This window comes from Urocitellus parryii, chromosome 3, assembly GCF_045843805.1.
Source record: "Urocitellus parryii isolate mUroPar1 chromosome 3, mUroPar1.hap1, whole genome shotgun sequence".
NCBI lineage: Eukaryota > Metazoa > Chordata > Mammalia > Rodentia > Sciuridae > Urocitellus > Urocitellus parryii.
Genome location: NC_135533.1, coordinates 120,901,728 through 120,918,007, shown reverse-complemented (window position 1 = coordinate 120,918,007; position 16,280 = coordinate 120,901,728). Strand labels below are relative to the sequence as shown.

Here is a 16,280-nt window from a genome sequence, read left to right as displayed (position 1 = left end):
TTTGTTTAACTGGCAAAGCAAAAGGATATTATAAACAGAATGCTCAAAGTAAGTATGTCTACTAATTCTACTCCTATGTAATTATACTATGAAAGCAATACATATTTTCTGTTAACTTTTATTTTATACCCATTCCTCAGTCTTCATAAAAGTAGGTGGACTAAACTTCTACCAGGAAACCTTTCCCATTGGATCATACCACAAGGGCTGTTCCCTAAATGCAGGCTTTTCATCCTCACTGCTCTAGCAATATGCTTGGCTGTACATCCCACCTTTAGAGACACAAACATCAGCAACATTAATGAAGATTGTCTCACTCTTTCTTCCACACCAATTAAGCTCACAATGGATTGTTAGGGTTGGATGTTGGTTGTCCCCCACAGGATCCTATGATTTAGACTTGGTTCTCAATGTAGCCATGGTGAGAGTTGTGAAGCCTCTAAGAGGAGGGGTCTGGTTGAGCATGACAAGGTCATTTGAGGGCATCAGCCTCAGAGGAAATATAGTTTTCTTATATACTTGTTAGATTCTACTTATATTAAAAGAGCAATTGGGACCTCTAATCACTGCTGTCTTCCTGTCTCCCCATGTGATGACTCCTTCCTGCACCCATGATGACCCCAAAAATCATTACACGCAATTAAGAGGAACTTCACAAAGCCAAGCAGATGCCAGTGCCACACTCTTGAATCTCCAGAACTGTAAGCTAAACACACCTGTATAAATTACGCAGTCTCAAATGTTTTCTTAATACCAAGAAAAAATATAGAAACACTAATATTAATAATCAGGATCACCCTGGTCTCTCCTATAATTTCTCAGACCCTCTATGAGCTCTGTAGTTTCAGAAGCCTCCAAGATGCTGCAAAGAATTACAAACTTTCAAGTGAGAGAGTGGAGCTAAAGGAGTGAAATTTCAAATTCTTACTTCCACTGGCACAATATCACTCTCTTCTGGAAACAGATCAAATTGTGATGCAAAAAGTTTAAGGAATATGAATTCATGGAACAGACACTGTGCCAGAATCAGATGAGCTGCCTACAACAGAATGTCTACTGGGCACTTGAAATTGGAACTAGGATGAGGCTCTATATGTTAAGTATCGAAATTTAAATTAAATTAAATTAAATATAGACAGCACATCCATGTAGTTACTGTCATTTTGAATGGCAAAGACCTGGAATTCAAAGATGAGGAAGACATGACTTTAATTCCCTTGGGTTTCATTGCAGAGGTGTTTGCTAGACTAATAATACAATTCACTTGTAAGTAGATTGTGGACACATGCCAAAGGGCCAGACATTCTCTGAGGGACTAAGAACACTACACCAATGAAATCAACATTCAGATCCAGATGGCTCCCAGCAGGGTCTAGCACATCCTGCCTAGAAGTTATGAAAACTATCAGAGTAAGGGTAGGACAACATGCTATCTTCTTAATTCCCCTACCCTTTTGCCTGATCTTGGTCAGATCCCAGGTGAATACCTGGCTCAGTGTGGAGCCCAACACTCTGGAAAAGTGAGATCTTAGCACAGAGAGGTATTCATCCAATGCTCATGGGATCTAAGAAGAAGATACTCTGCATAGGGCTGAGCTCAGGGATGAGCAGGAATGATAAGGACAGTGGTTCCTTCCTTACAATGACCTGTCAGTGTCAGTATCCATGTATGTATAATGGGAAGGGCCTAGGTAGCATTTGGATCTGACAATGTGAAGATTTATCAGAGACACTGTCAAAGTCATATCCTCCAGGCCATACAGGGAGCAACAAGGACCTAAACTGTGGGATGGGATCAGACACCATTGCTATGCTGACCTTGTCCTTCACTAGAGCCCATGTGCCTGGTCTGCAACTAGATGTGTTGCAGCTGTTGTAGCAAAGGCCCATGACTTCCCTCCATTTTAAACATGTTTCTCAGAAAGCAGTGTCTACAAAAGGAACCATCATAAGGCAACTTCCAGAATCAATTGAAACATGAAAACTGAGTCCTGCCTCAGCTTCAGGGAACTCAGGCCTGGGCATCTCCTATATCAGACTCCCACCATAAGTGAGTGCAGCATATTGTAGACTTGAGAGTCACTGCTCAGGAATGACCATCTCTAGAACTTTATGCTTAAAATGGGTTTGGGAAAATGAATTCTGAAGCCTTTCACAGAAAATGTATGCAAATGAGAAAAACTGTCACGAGTGAAGTGTTATGAACAATAAAATGCCATTACTACATTCAGAGGCCTAATTATTGGTGAGGACAGAGTTGTTTCCTTTTTTGCAAATCAATTTCTATCACCACCCCCTCACTTTTCATCCTCCTGCAGAAAGTGGGAATCACTGAGATTCTGCATACAAAAGGGAGTAAGACCATCTTACCCTTGGCATCATCTACATTATACACTAGTAAGAGAGTGAGGCCAGGATGGATACCAGTTATAGTTCCTCTTGGGTCCTCCTGTAATTAAAAAAAAGGAGTCACTGTGAAGATCAAGCCATGCTCTGTCCTGTGTGCACAAGTCTTTTGTTTACTTGGTGACATTAGAAAAGCTGATGAGAAAGTGGTCAAGTCAAAGGAACTCAAAAACAAGAACAAAGCAAACCTACTCCCGCCAGAAGACACAGCTTCTCAAGCGTGATTTGTGTCTCAGGTATTTTAATTGACAATTATGGAATTATTTTGCCAGGAGGGAAAATCGCTGCTGAGCACAAAGCTTGCTAACATATAGTATGTAGCTGATGCTGGTTGTTGTTAATGTTGCCTTCAGTGAGGTCTCAGTTGGCAACAGACTCCCCTTTGAGAATCTCCCCACAGAGAAACCTGTGTGTGTCATTTCCAAGAAATCATATCATGTTACAATAGAAAGAGAAAGTAAAAAAGCAACATTTGTATTTCAGAGGAAGATAAGCAAACTCACCATGGCATTTTATGGGGCCTCCTGACCCATGTGTTCTGCAGGAAGTGACTGCACCATACCCTTTGAGGAAACTAGGAGGATACAGAATGATGGTTATTATAGTTTTGTTATTGATTAGGGATTATTCAGGGCATTTCCTTTATTTTCTTTTTACTTTTTTTGTGGTACTGAGAATTGAACCCAGGGCCTTGTGCATGCAAGGCAAACACTCTACCAACTGAGCTATATCCCCAGCCCCTTCAGGGCATTTCTTTTTTTTTTTTTACCATTTTATTTTTTTATTTTTATTTTTTTATTTCTTTTTTTTATTGTTGGTCGTTCAAAACATTACATCTAACTTGATATATCATATTTCACAGTTTGATTCAAAAGGGTTATGAACTCCCATTTTTACCCTGTATACAGATTGCTGAATCACATCAGTTACATCAATTACATTTCCATTGATTTACATATTGCCATTCTAGTGTCTGATGAATTCTGCTCTCTATCCTATTCTCTACTATCCCCCCTCCCCTCCCCTCCCCTCCCCTCTTCTCTCTCTACCCCCTCTACTGTAAAACATTTCTTCCACTTGTATTATTCTTCCCTTACCCCTCACTTCCTCTTGTATGTAATTTTGTATAACCCTGAGGATCACCTTCCCTTTCCATGCAATTTCCATTCTCTCTCCCTTTCCCTCCCCCCTCTCATCCCTATTAATGTTAATCTTCTTCTCCTGCTCTTCGTCCCTACTCTGTCCTTAGTTACTCCCCTTATATCAAAGAAGTCATTTGGCATTTGTTTTTTAAGGATTGACTAGCTTCACTTAGCATAATCTGCTCTAATGCCATCCATTTCCCTGCAAATTCTATGATTTTGTCATTTCTTAATGCAGAGTAATACTCCATTGTGTATAAATGCCACATTTTTTTATCCATTCATCTACTGAAGGGCATCTAGGTTGGTTCCACAATCTTGCTATCGTGAATTGTGCTGCTATGAACATCGATGTAGCAGTGTCTCTGTAGCATGCTCTTATTAGGTCTTTGGGGAATAGACCAAGAAGGGGAATAGCTGGGTCAAATGGTGGTTCCATTCCCAGCTTTCCAAGAAATCTCCATACTGCTTTCCACATTGGAAATCCATTTGCATCAAAATGAAACTGAATCCCTTTCTCTCGCCATGCACAAAAGTTAACTCAAAATGGATCAAGGAGCTTGATATCAAATCAGAGACACGGCGTCTGATAGAAGAAAAAGTTGGCTATGATCTACATACCGTGGGGTCAGGCTCCAAATTCCTCAATAGGACAACCATAGCGCAAGAGTTAACAACTAGAATTAACAAATGGGACTTACTCAAACTAAAAAGTTTTTTCTCAGCAAAAGAAACAATAAGAGAGGTAAATAGGGAGCCTACATCCTGGGAACAAATCTTTACTCCTCACACTTCAGATAGAGCCCTAATATCCAGAGTATACAAAGAACTCAAAAAATTAGACAAAAAGACAACAAATAACCCAATCAACAAATGGGCCAAGGACCTGAACAGACACTTCTCAGAGGAGGACATACAATCAATCAATAATTACATGAAAAAATGCTCACCATCGCTAGCAGTCAGAGAAATGCAAATCAAAACCACCCTAAGATACCATCTCACTCCAGTAAGATTGGCAGCCATTAGGAAGTCCAATAACAACAAGTGCTGGAGAGGATGTGGGGAAAAGGGTACACTTGTTCATTGCTGGTCAGGGCATTTCTTGATATGGACTTTAGTGAAAATGTATGGCAAAAAGAGGAACAAGAAACAAATGAGAAAGAGAACCTTTGGTTTTCCAACTATACTGCAATCATGCGGGCTATGTATGTTTTATATTTTGCAGCCCTAGGGGGATATCGGCCTACAGAGATGACCACTGTGGCCACCTTACAATAATGAACAATATTTCAGATCTATGAAAGGAGATATGATCACACAACTATATCAGAACAACCTGCAGTGGGGAAGTTTGTTTGAGTGATGAATACAGTTCTCTATTCCAGAGCATCAACATTGGGGCCCATTACTGAACATTTATTTATTGCCTTTCCCACTTACAGAGTCAGGAACCTGGATTATTTGGCTACGCATCATCTCTATCTGCAGAATGAGCATGATAAAATAGCTCTAATTGACATTTTTCCAAATACTTTATACAACAATGAGAAAATATTTTTTTTCAAGGTTATATGAGATATCCATCAAGAAGGAGTATATTTTGGCCTTAAAACATATTTTGACATCTTGAGAAGAATAGAATTCTTCCTATGTTTTCATGGGAAGAAAAGATAGCTGATTTGAGGAAGGTTGCACCCCCAGGTAGTTCCTCAGCTCCAGACTTACAAGTCAAGAAGACTGCTTCTCAGTGAGGTGGGAGAAACTCACCAACTTAATAGTCAATTAAAAAAAAATTCATAGATAGATAGAAAGTCAGAAACTCAAGTATAAGAAATAATACATTAGAAATGCGAAGCTAAATGGCAGGCTACATATAGGCTGTATTTTTGGAGCTCCAAGACCTGGAAATCAAACAGTGGGAAAAGTGCTTCCTTGTGAGAGGGGTGAAAGAGGGATTTCACTAAAACTCAATACTGGTCAGAGAGTGTTGAAGAATCAGAAATTTGGGTACTGTAAACAGAGAAAAAAAGGAAAATGGGTACATTGAAGCCAGGTGGTAGCAGCAGCAGCTGTGGTACTGCTACATCACAGAGGGAGAAAACGCACACACAAAAATAATCAATTTAGTGCAGAAAATTCTGAGATCAGAGAGGCAGGCTTCTTTGTCTTGTCCAGAGGATTCATTACACTGTACAGTGCCGCAAGAAGGGTTCTCCATGCTTCCCACTGTCCAGAGATCAAGGTAGGAGCCATCTTGACACAGCCAAGGTAAGGAAGCCACCATAGGAGCCAGAAGCTGGGAGATCTGAGCATGTATGCATGCATGGTCCTGACAGGCACCTGCCGCAGGACCTAGGCTTTGCCTAGCAGAGATAGCACAAAAGGCACAGAGAGCATTCTACCCAGTGGTACTCAAGTCAGACATGTGGAGGAGAGCCCTGTTCCCTTCTCTCTTTGAGTCTGGTGACTCACGGGACCATCTGAAGTGGGTTGAGAATTTGAACAAACTGGTGTGAATACACGCTCAGGGACTAAGTATGGAACCATAAAAAAAGCTGTTCCACAGACAGCAGAGGGAATGAAGTATCCATACAAGTGGAATCCCGAGGAGACTCCAGAAATAGTCTCCTGGCAGAGATTTGCAAATGCTGGACCCAACTGGTACATTGATAGAATTGCTTCAGAGCAATACCCACAAGGCAAAGACCCTGGGGCCTGATTGGACCTAAGCCCCATCAGTGGGAACTTTACCTATAGGAATTCCTCTCACAGACCTCTGAAGTGAGCCTCCCTAAAAGTGCATCAACTGGCCTGTTCAGACAAAACTTCAGCAGACTGTATTTCCCATCCCATCCTACCTCACAGTGGTGAGAAGGGAAGCTGAGAATTCCTGAACTCTTGGCAACTTGGTGAGCAACACAAAAAGAAGAAAGGTTTAACAACCATTGGCCCTCATGCTTGTGCTCAGAACATATCTCAAGAAGAAATGGAAAGAAACACAGTTGGGCATAGACAGTGAACATATATTCTTATTGACTATTTTGACCACTTCAGTGGAAATGACTCTTTAATTTTTCATTAATAATCTCCTTTTTTTCTTCATCAGTTTTTGTTATTGTGTGTTATTGTGTGTCTTTTGAGTGTGTGTATGTGTGCACATGCATTTTTGTACTGAATGATTCATGTATGTATACTTACTTGTTTACAGTTTCTCATTTGTTTCATTTTTTAAAAGTATACTTATTTTTCCTTGCCTTATTTTTAAGGGTTAAGATTTTTTATTCATATATTTTGGGTTTATTTTATATAGGTGTTCATTTTTCTCTATGTGTTGTTTCTCTTTCTTTTATTCTACTAACAGCCAGATGCTATTATTCTCACTTTTGCTCTACCTTTAATATTTTACTTCTGTTTTTTCTTTCTTCCTCATAATTATCACATCCTATATCTTCTTCATTCTCTTCTCTCACCTTTTGAGATGATAAACTCTTTTCTACCTTACTATCTATTTTATCCTCTTAAATAACTCTAGTTTTACTATCTTTTTTCACTGATTGGTTTGTATAATGCCCACCCCATCATTAATAGTGTTGCAAGTATTGCTGTTGATACCATAGATAACACATTTTTCTATTTAATACCAGATATAACACATGATTATTATTGTCTTTACTGATGGCATTGCTGAGCCTACAATTTCAAGTGATGAACCATACAAAACTTGGTATTTTGAAGGAATAAATAAATTTGAGAAAGGCTTAGCCAAGCTAGCAAAAGAAAAGAATAAATTTGACATATTAAAATCTGAAAAATAAGGAAATGTCACCATTGACCCTACTGAAAAACGGAGGATCATCAGAAAGTATTTTGAAAATGTATATCCCAATACACCACAAAATCTTGAAGACATTGACAAATTCCTAGAGACATACCACCTACTCAAATAGAAATATGAGAATAGAGAAAAAAATTTTTAAAAATCTATTTCAAGAAATAAAATTGATTACAACATCAAAATACCACCAATAAAGAAAAGCTTGGGAGCACATGGATTCTCAGCCAAGTTCTACCAGAACTTTAAGGAAGAACTAACACCAATTTTCCTCATTTTTTTTCCAGGAAATATAAAATACAGAACTTCTCCAAACACATTCTATGAAGCCAGTGTCATTCTCACAACAAAACCAAACAAAGACACATCCAAGAAAGAGAACTTCAGACCAATATCCTCATATCATACAAGCAAAAATTCTTAATAAATTACTGGTAAATCACTTACGAAAATACATCAAAAAGACAGTGCGAAATGATCAAGTGGGTTTCATCCAGGGATGTATGCTTAGATGTATTCTTAGAACATATGCTAATCAATAAATGTAATTACCCACATAAATTAATTTAGACAAGAACCACATGATTTTCTCAATAGATGGAGAAAAAGCATTAGGCAATATACAACATTCAAACATGTTTAGAATTTTGGAAAATCTCGGGATAGAAGGAACATACCTCAACAGTTTAAAAGTTGCATATGACAAACCCAAAGCCAACATCATTCTAAATAGAAATTAACTGTAAGGATTCCCCTAAAAATAGGAACAAGAGAGGAATGCCCACTTTCACCACTTGTATTCAAAATAGTCCTTAAAAGTCTAGCCAGAGCAATTAACAAGATAAGAAAATTAGATGAATAGGAAAAGGAGTGCTGAAAGTATCTCTGCTGATGACATGATCCTATATTTACAAGATCCATAAAAGTCCACCAATAAATTTCTAGAACTCTTAAATAAATTCAACAAAGTAGCAGGATACAAAAATCAATACCCATAAATCAATCACATTCCTACACTCCAATGATAAATCAGCTGAATGTGGAATTAGGGGAACTATTCCATTCACAAATACCCTCAACAGACAATACTTGGTAATCAAACTAACAACAGAGATAAAAAACTTCTACAATGAAAACTATAGAACACTAGAAATAGAAATTGAAGTATACATTAGAATATGGAAAGAAGTCCCTTGTTCTTTGAATAGGCAGAAGGAATATTGTCAAAATGGCCCTACTACCAAAGCAGTATACATTTTCAATACAATTCCCACCAACATTCCAATAATGTTGTTCATAGGAATAAAAAAATCAGTCAGGAAATTAATTTGGGAAAAAAGAGGCCCAGAATAGCCAAAGCCACTTTTAGAAAAGCAAAGCTGGAGGCATCACAATAACAGACTTTAATTATACTCCAGAGCTCTAGTAACAAGAATAGCATTGTGTTGGCATAAAAACAGGAAAAAAAAGATCAATGGGATAGAACAGAACTCCAGAGACAAAACCCCATCAAAACAGTTAACTCCTACTAGACAAACATGCCAAAAATGTACACTTGAGAAAATATAGCTTTTTAAAAAAAAAAATAGCAGAAAAAATGGCAGAAAAAGTAGAAATCCACATATAAAAGAATAAAATTTAACCCTTATCTCTTGTGCTGCACAAAAACAACTCAAATTTCAATAAAGACTTAGGAATTACCCCAGAAACCATGCACCAACTATATAAAGGTAGGCCCAACATCCAACATATGGGGTCAGGAACATAAATGATTAACAACACTCAGCTGGGAATGTGGCTCAAGCGGTAGCGCGCTCGCCTTGCATGCGTGCAGCCCGGGTTCGATCCTCAGCACCACATACCAACAAAGATGTTGTGTCCGCCGAGAACTAATTAAATAAATAAATATTAAAAAATTCTCTCTCTCTCTCTCTCTCTCTCTCTCTCTCTCTCCTCTCTCACTCTCTCTTAAAAAAAAACACTCTTACATTGCAAGAATTAAAATTAAAAATTAACAAATGCCCAAATGCCGGCTGGGATTGTGGCTCAGTGGCAGAGTGCTTGCCTCACATGTATGAGGTGCTGGTTTCCATCCTCAGGACCAAATAAAAATTAAAAAAATAAAGTTAAAAAAATGTGATGGCATCAAATTAAATATGATGACACAAATTAAAAAGCTTGTTCACTGTCAAGAAAATAAGAGTGTGAAGAGAGTGCCTACAGGATGGGAGAAATTCTTTGCACCTTGCACCTCAGATAGGGTAATACACAAAGAGCTCATAGAATTAAGTCCAAAACCTTCCAATAACTCAAAGAAAAAAAATGGACAATGAAACTAAATAGATACTTCTGAAAGGAAGAAATACAGATGGTCAACAAATATATAAAAAATGATCAACATTTTGAGCAATTAGACAAATGTAAATTAGAACATCATTTGAAATTTCATTTTATTCCAGAAGAATGATAATTATCAAGAATACAATTAACAATATGTTGGTGAAGATTTTGGGAACAGGGTACACTCAAACATTGTTGGTGGCCCTGAAAATTGGGGCAACCACTCTGGACATTTATGGGCTTCCTCAAAAAACTAGAAATTTGACCCAATTATCCCACACCTTGGGCATCTATCCAAAAGATTAAAAATCAGTATATTAAAGTGATGCAGCCATATCAAAGTTTATAGCAGCACAATTCACGATTACTTACTATTGTTTTAGTCACCTTTTTCACTTCTGTGACTGAAAGACTTGAAAAAGAATAATTATAATTGAGGAAAAGTTTATATGAGGGCTCACAGTTTCAAAGTTCTCAGTCCATCATCAGTCAGCCAGCTCCATTCCTCAGGATTCCAGATGAGACAAAACATTATGGAGGAAGAGTATCAGGGAGGGAAGCAGCTCACATGATACTCAGACAGGAGAGAGAGAGAGAGAGAGAGAGAGAGAGAGAGAGAGAGAGAGAGAGAGAGAGAGAGAGAGAGAGAGAAAAGAAGAAGAAGAAGAAGAAGAAGAAGGAGAAGGAGAAGGAGAAGGAGAAGGAGAAGGAGAAGGAGAAGAGAAGGAGAGAGATATTTGCCAACTGCAAATATATATCCCAATGTTATGCCCCCAATGACCCACCTCTTCCAGCCACACTCCACCTTTCTCCAATTACCACTCAGTTAATCTCATCAGAGGATTAATTAAATGATTGTTAAGGCTATTACAACTCAGTCATTTCCCCTCTGAACATTCTTACATTTTTTCTCACACATAAACTTAAGGGGATCACCTCACATTCAAACCATACAACTATGAAGCCAAACCAGGTACCTTTCAAAAGATGAATGGTTAACAAAATGTGGTATAGATACACAATGGAGTATTAATCAGCCATAAAGAAGAATGACTTTTTACCTTTTGCTGGTAAATGAATGGTATTGGAGAATATCCTCGTAAGTGAAAGGTTAATCCCCCAGAAGCCAAAATTGAAAAGTATTCTCTGATATGTGGAAGCTGATGCTCAACCAGTGGTTGTGGGTAGAGATTAGTTTAGTAGAATGTACAAAGGGAAATAAATAGAAGTGAGAGAGAAGGGGAAAAGGAAAGACAGTGCAATAAATATGACTTAAATTTCTCATGTACTGACATGAATACACCACATTGAATCTCAACATCCTGTAAATCCATAAAAACTTAATATAAAAAATTACTATCAGCAAGTAGCAGAAAGTTTAGGCAAGAGAGGAGTGGGTAGGTAGAAGGAAGAGGAAGGAGAGGTATCACATTTTTAATTACAACAAGATATTTTCCATGCCTGTATTATTATGTAAAATGGGTTCTATTGTCATGTATAAATAAAAGGAAGCCATATAAAAAAGTAATAATACGTTTCAGTTGTGCCAGTTTGGCCAACAGTGATGATACTGATGAGAAGGAGGGTACAAAGGAGAGTGTGGCCAGTGGATAAAGAAAATTTAAAGAAAAAAAAAACCTTAGAGAAACCTGTGGATTAGAGAAGAAGAGTGATTTTAATTGTCAGAATTAGCTGGCGAAGTTGTTCAGTGAAAGCAAATCCATGGGTAGGAAGCATTATGTACATGTAAAAAACTCTCTTTGATGGGGAAAGTGGCTGCCGCATACAATGTAGTAAATAGAGGTGCAATTGGGAATTCATAAAGGAACTTACTAGCAGGTGACTAAAAAAGTCCTAGAGCTTGCCTGAACCAGTAAAGCTGACTTAAATAGGTGCAAAGGGAATTTTACTTGGGTACTTCAGGCTCTGGATCATGAGAAAGTGCCCATTGCTGCTGGTGCCCCATAATATCTACTGGGAAGATGCCTACTGCCACAAAAGAGAATCTGAACCCCATGGCAGATACTCAGCATTTCATATTGATAGCAGAGAAGGCAAAACCTGTGGATGTTTTGTCTGAACATCCTAAAATTTAATTTTATCAGAGGTCCTATAAATCCAGATGTTCTCCACAGCAAGCAGGTGAGGGTGAGTGGGTCAGTGCTCAAACTCAAGCACACAAAATTCTAGACTTCAGTCAAGACTAATAACTGGAACCCAATAACTGGAACCTCCAATAAAAATCTCTGTATTACCCCTGCTACAGAAAGACACAATGTATCAGCACCCCAGTTGTGCTAAGCCACCCTATACTGGGAGAATAAAACTGAGATCTTCTACAACCAATTTTGCCTCCCAGCCACAATAGCTGGACTCTGAGTGAGAAACACAAAGTCATTGGACTGAACAACCCCTAATCCTCAACCCAAGGGATACAAGTTAACACAAAGAATGAAAATCCACCTCTTGTAACATTTTGACTACCTCAGTGGAAATAAGCCCTTTATTTCTCAGTAAAATTTCTCTCTCTCTCTCTCTCTCTCTCTCTCTCTCTCTCTCTCTCTCTCTCTCTCTCTCATATTTGCCTTTTTTTCATTTCTTTTCTCCATACTCCCATTTTTATTTTTTAATTCTTTTTAAAATGTTAGCTTTGTAAACTTTTTCTAACATAACTTCATCATATTTTGTTAATTTTTACCACTATATGGTACAAATCATCATATGATTTGTTGGGTATGTGTATGTGGGGAGTTATTCTCACTTTGTGAATAGGCTCAAACAAATATATGTGTATTCATATAATTTAAATTTCACATTAATAGTTTCATTTGCACTTATTGATTATGAAAACTTGATTGGACCAAGATGCAGTTCAATTATACCTGGATACAAATTGTTTTGCTCCTACAGTTACTGCTTAGTTTATGGCTTGGTTCATGGCTTTTGTATCTTTTAACTTCTGCCTCTTTTCTGATAACTTCTAATAATAGTTCAAATTCTCTGTCATCTTCTCCACCCTATTTTCTCTTAACTTAAGGAAGTATAATTTAAATAAGTAGTAGAATTATATAATTTGTATAATTTTTACCCCATCCATGTTGCTCTGATTATTAATATAGTAGAAGACAAAGTAAATACAAGATACTGAATGTCAAAATTAATGTATTTGAGAATAAAAATACACAAGATCAGTGCAATAAAAAGTTGATTGTTCTACAAGATAAATAAGGTTGATAAATCCTTTGCCAAGCTAACCAAAGAATGATAGGGAAGACATAAATTAACTAAATTAGTGATGAAAAATGTGATATCAACACAGCCCCTTCTGAAATCCAGAGGATCAGTAGAAACTATTTTGATAATTTATACACCAATAAAGTGGAAATCTAGAAAACACTGACAAATGTTGAGACATATATGACCTGTACATGTGGAACCAAGAAGATAGAGGAAACCTTAATAGACCCATATCTATGAAGTAATGAAATGGAAATGGCAAATGAAAGCTTTCCAACAAAGGAAAGCCCAAGCACAAATAGATTCCCAACTGAGTTCTACCAGACCTTTACAGAAGAAGTAACACCAGTCTTTGTCAAATTATTCTATGAAATTGAATATGAAAGAACAGTGCCAATTACATTCTGTTAATCCAGTATAACTGTGATATTAAAACTATAAAATATGCATCTAGGAACAAAATCCACACACCAATATACTCGTTGAATATAGATGCAAAAGTCTTTAATAAAACATTAGTAAACTGCACTCAAAACCATATTAAGAAGACTATATACACCACCATCAAGTGGAAGTGGGTTTCATCCCAAAGATGCAAATATGTTTAAAAATGCAAATTAATAAATGTAATTCACCACTTTTATGATTTACATATGAGAGTTCCTCAAAAGCTCATGGGTGAGACCATGCAAGCAAATTGGGTTATGAGAGCCTTATCCTACTCAGTGAATTAATACCCTGAAAGGGATTAACTGAGTAGGGTGTGGCTTAAGGAGGTGGGTCATTTCGGATGTACATTTGGTTATATATTTTGTCTTGAAGAGACTCTCTTTCTGCTTCTTGCCATGTTCTGAGCTACGTTCATCCACCATCCTATTCTACCATGATGTTCTTTCTCACCTCAAGTCCTGTGGGATGGAGCCAGCTGTCAGAGGACTTAGACCTTCAAAAACATGAACCCCCCCAAAAACTTTTCCTCCTCTATTTTTTCTTGTCAGGGTTTTGGTCCAAGCTGTGGGAAAAAAAAAAAGAATGCTAACACACCATAAGTGGAAGTAATAACAGGAATCATAAGATCATCTCAATAGAATCAGAAAAGGTCTTTGATGAAATGCAGTAATCATTCATTTAAATAATGTTGGAGAAACTAGGAAATTCAATATTATAAAAGCTATCTATGACAGAGGCAAAGTCAACATCACATTGAACAGAGATAAAAATTAAAGGCTTTTCTCAAATGTCAGGAACAAGACAAGAATGTCCACTTTTACTACTTCTATTTGAAATAGTTCTCAAAAGTCAAGTCAGAGAAATCAGGCAAGAGAAGGAATTTAAAGGGATACAAATAGAAAAATAAAAAGTCAAATTACCTCTGTTTGGTGATGACATGATCCTATATTTAGAAACCCCCCAAAAAAATTCACCAAAAGAATTCTAGGCCTGATAAATTTAGCAATACTAGGATACAGGATCAACATTCATAAATCAATAGCATTTCTATAAACCAACAAAGATTCAGCTGAAATAGATTTTAGAAAAACCATCCCTTTCATGATAATCTAAAAAAAGCACATGAGGATTAATATAACCAAGGGGGTAAAATAGCTTTAAAATGAAAACTATAGAACACTGAAGAAGAAATTGAAGAAGAGCACAGATGATGAAAAGGGCTTCCATGTTATTGGGTCAACAGAATTAATAATATCAAAATGGCAATACTACCAAAAGCAATATCCAGATGCAATAACAATCTCCTTCAAAATACCAATGAAATTCCTTAGAGTATTGGAAAATCAGTCCTGAAATTTATTTGTAATAATAAAAGATTGACAATTGCCAAAGCAACTCTAAGCAAGAAAAGCAATGTAGGACACATCACAAATTATACTACAGATATGAAGTATTGGCCTCAAAATAGATATAAAGATCAATGGACTAGAATATAGCACACAGAGGCAAAACCCACATACTTACAGCCACATGATCCTTGACAAGGGTGCCCAAAATATATGTTAAATAGGAAATAATGGTTTAAACCAATGGTGCTGAGAAAACTGGATACCCAAAGAAATACTGGCAGGGATGTGAGAAATAAGGTATACTGACACATTGTTGATGGAACTGCAAATTATTACAATGACTCTGGAAAGCAATATGGAAATTCCTGAAAAAACTGTGAGTGGAACCTGTATGACCCAGCTATTCCACTCTTTTTGGCTTATTCAAAAGAACTAAAATCAGCAAGTTTAAGTGACACAGTCACTTCAATGTTTGTAGCAGGCCAATTCATAATAGATAAATTAGGGAATTAACAAATGTGTCCATCAATAGTTGAATGCATCAAGAGCACAAAACTAAGTGGTAAATGGATCTTAATTTTGGAGCTCAATTTGCACACACTAAACAAGAGAAGAATTGAAATCTGAATAAATTAGAATCCTTATTGAAACCTTATGGACACTATGACTGAATTTCCACAGTAACTTTGTCTGACTTTTCTTTCTGGTAAACACTATTTGGTGGTCAGAGGCAGACTCCTTTGGACCAAGGTCTGTGGAAGTCTTCAGGATGTTTTGACTTCTGATAAACCTTTCATGAAAGGCAAGAGCCTGGCAAATGTGATAAAACAGAGTTAACTGTTGACAACATGCTGGCAAGAAAACATAGGGTCATCAGTAATAATTCAAATAACAGTTCAAACAGCTTTAATTGACATATGACAATTGTAAATATCTGGGAGTACAATTTGAACTTTGAATTCAAATATACATTATACAATAATAGCATACTCAGCAACTTAGATATTTGTATTTTTTTCCCAGTGACAATTCTGTGTTTTTTTTTTTTTTTGACATCAAGAACATTCCTATGTTAAATGAAATAGGTCAGGCACGGAAGCACAAATGCTACATAATCTCACTCCTTGGTGGAAGTTAAAAAATTGATCTCATAGAAGGGGAGAGTAGAGTATCAGTTACCAGACTATGGGAGACAATGTTACAAATAAATATTACAAAAAATTCTGGTGTAGGTTTTGCTGTCTGGGACCAGAGTAAATAATAACACAATCTGTGTTTCAATAAAGTTAGAAGAAAGGGATTTGAATGTTATTAGAATTCATACTTTTGTACTCATTTTTTACTACTGGGGCAGCAAAGCACTGGAGGCAGATTTGGGCATTAGGATGATATTGCAACGTGGAGCGGTCTAAAACCCAACAGACTTTTGTGTGCACAAACACCTTTATTAAGGTGAAATCATAGAAAGGCAGAGAGAACAGTGACCAAGAGCAGAGTCTGTAGCCACGTAGCTTATGTTCA

General features: G+C 37.1%; 1 non-coding gene across 1 annotated transcript; it reads right to left on the bottom strand.

The window, feature by feature from the left end:
- Positions 1 to 3,068: 3,068 nt before the first annotated feature.
- On the bottom strand, positions 3,069 to 3,142 carry Trnaa-ugc (transfer RNA alanine (anticodon UGC)). Its single transcript has one exon. It is a non-coding gene; the product is annotated as a tRNA-Ala (tRNA).
- Between the last annotated feature and the right edge of the window lie 13,138 nt (positions 3,143 to 16,280).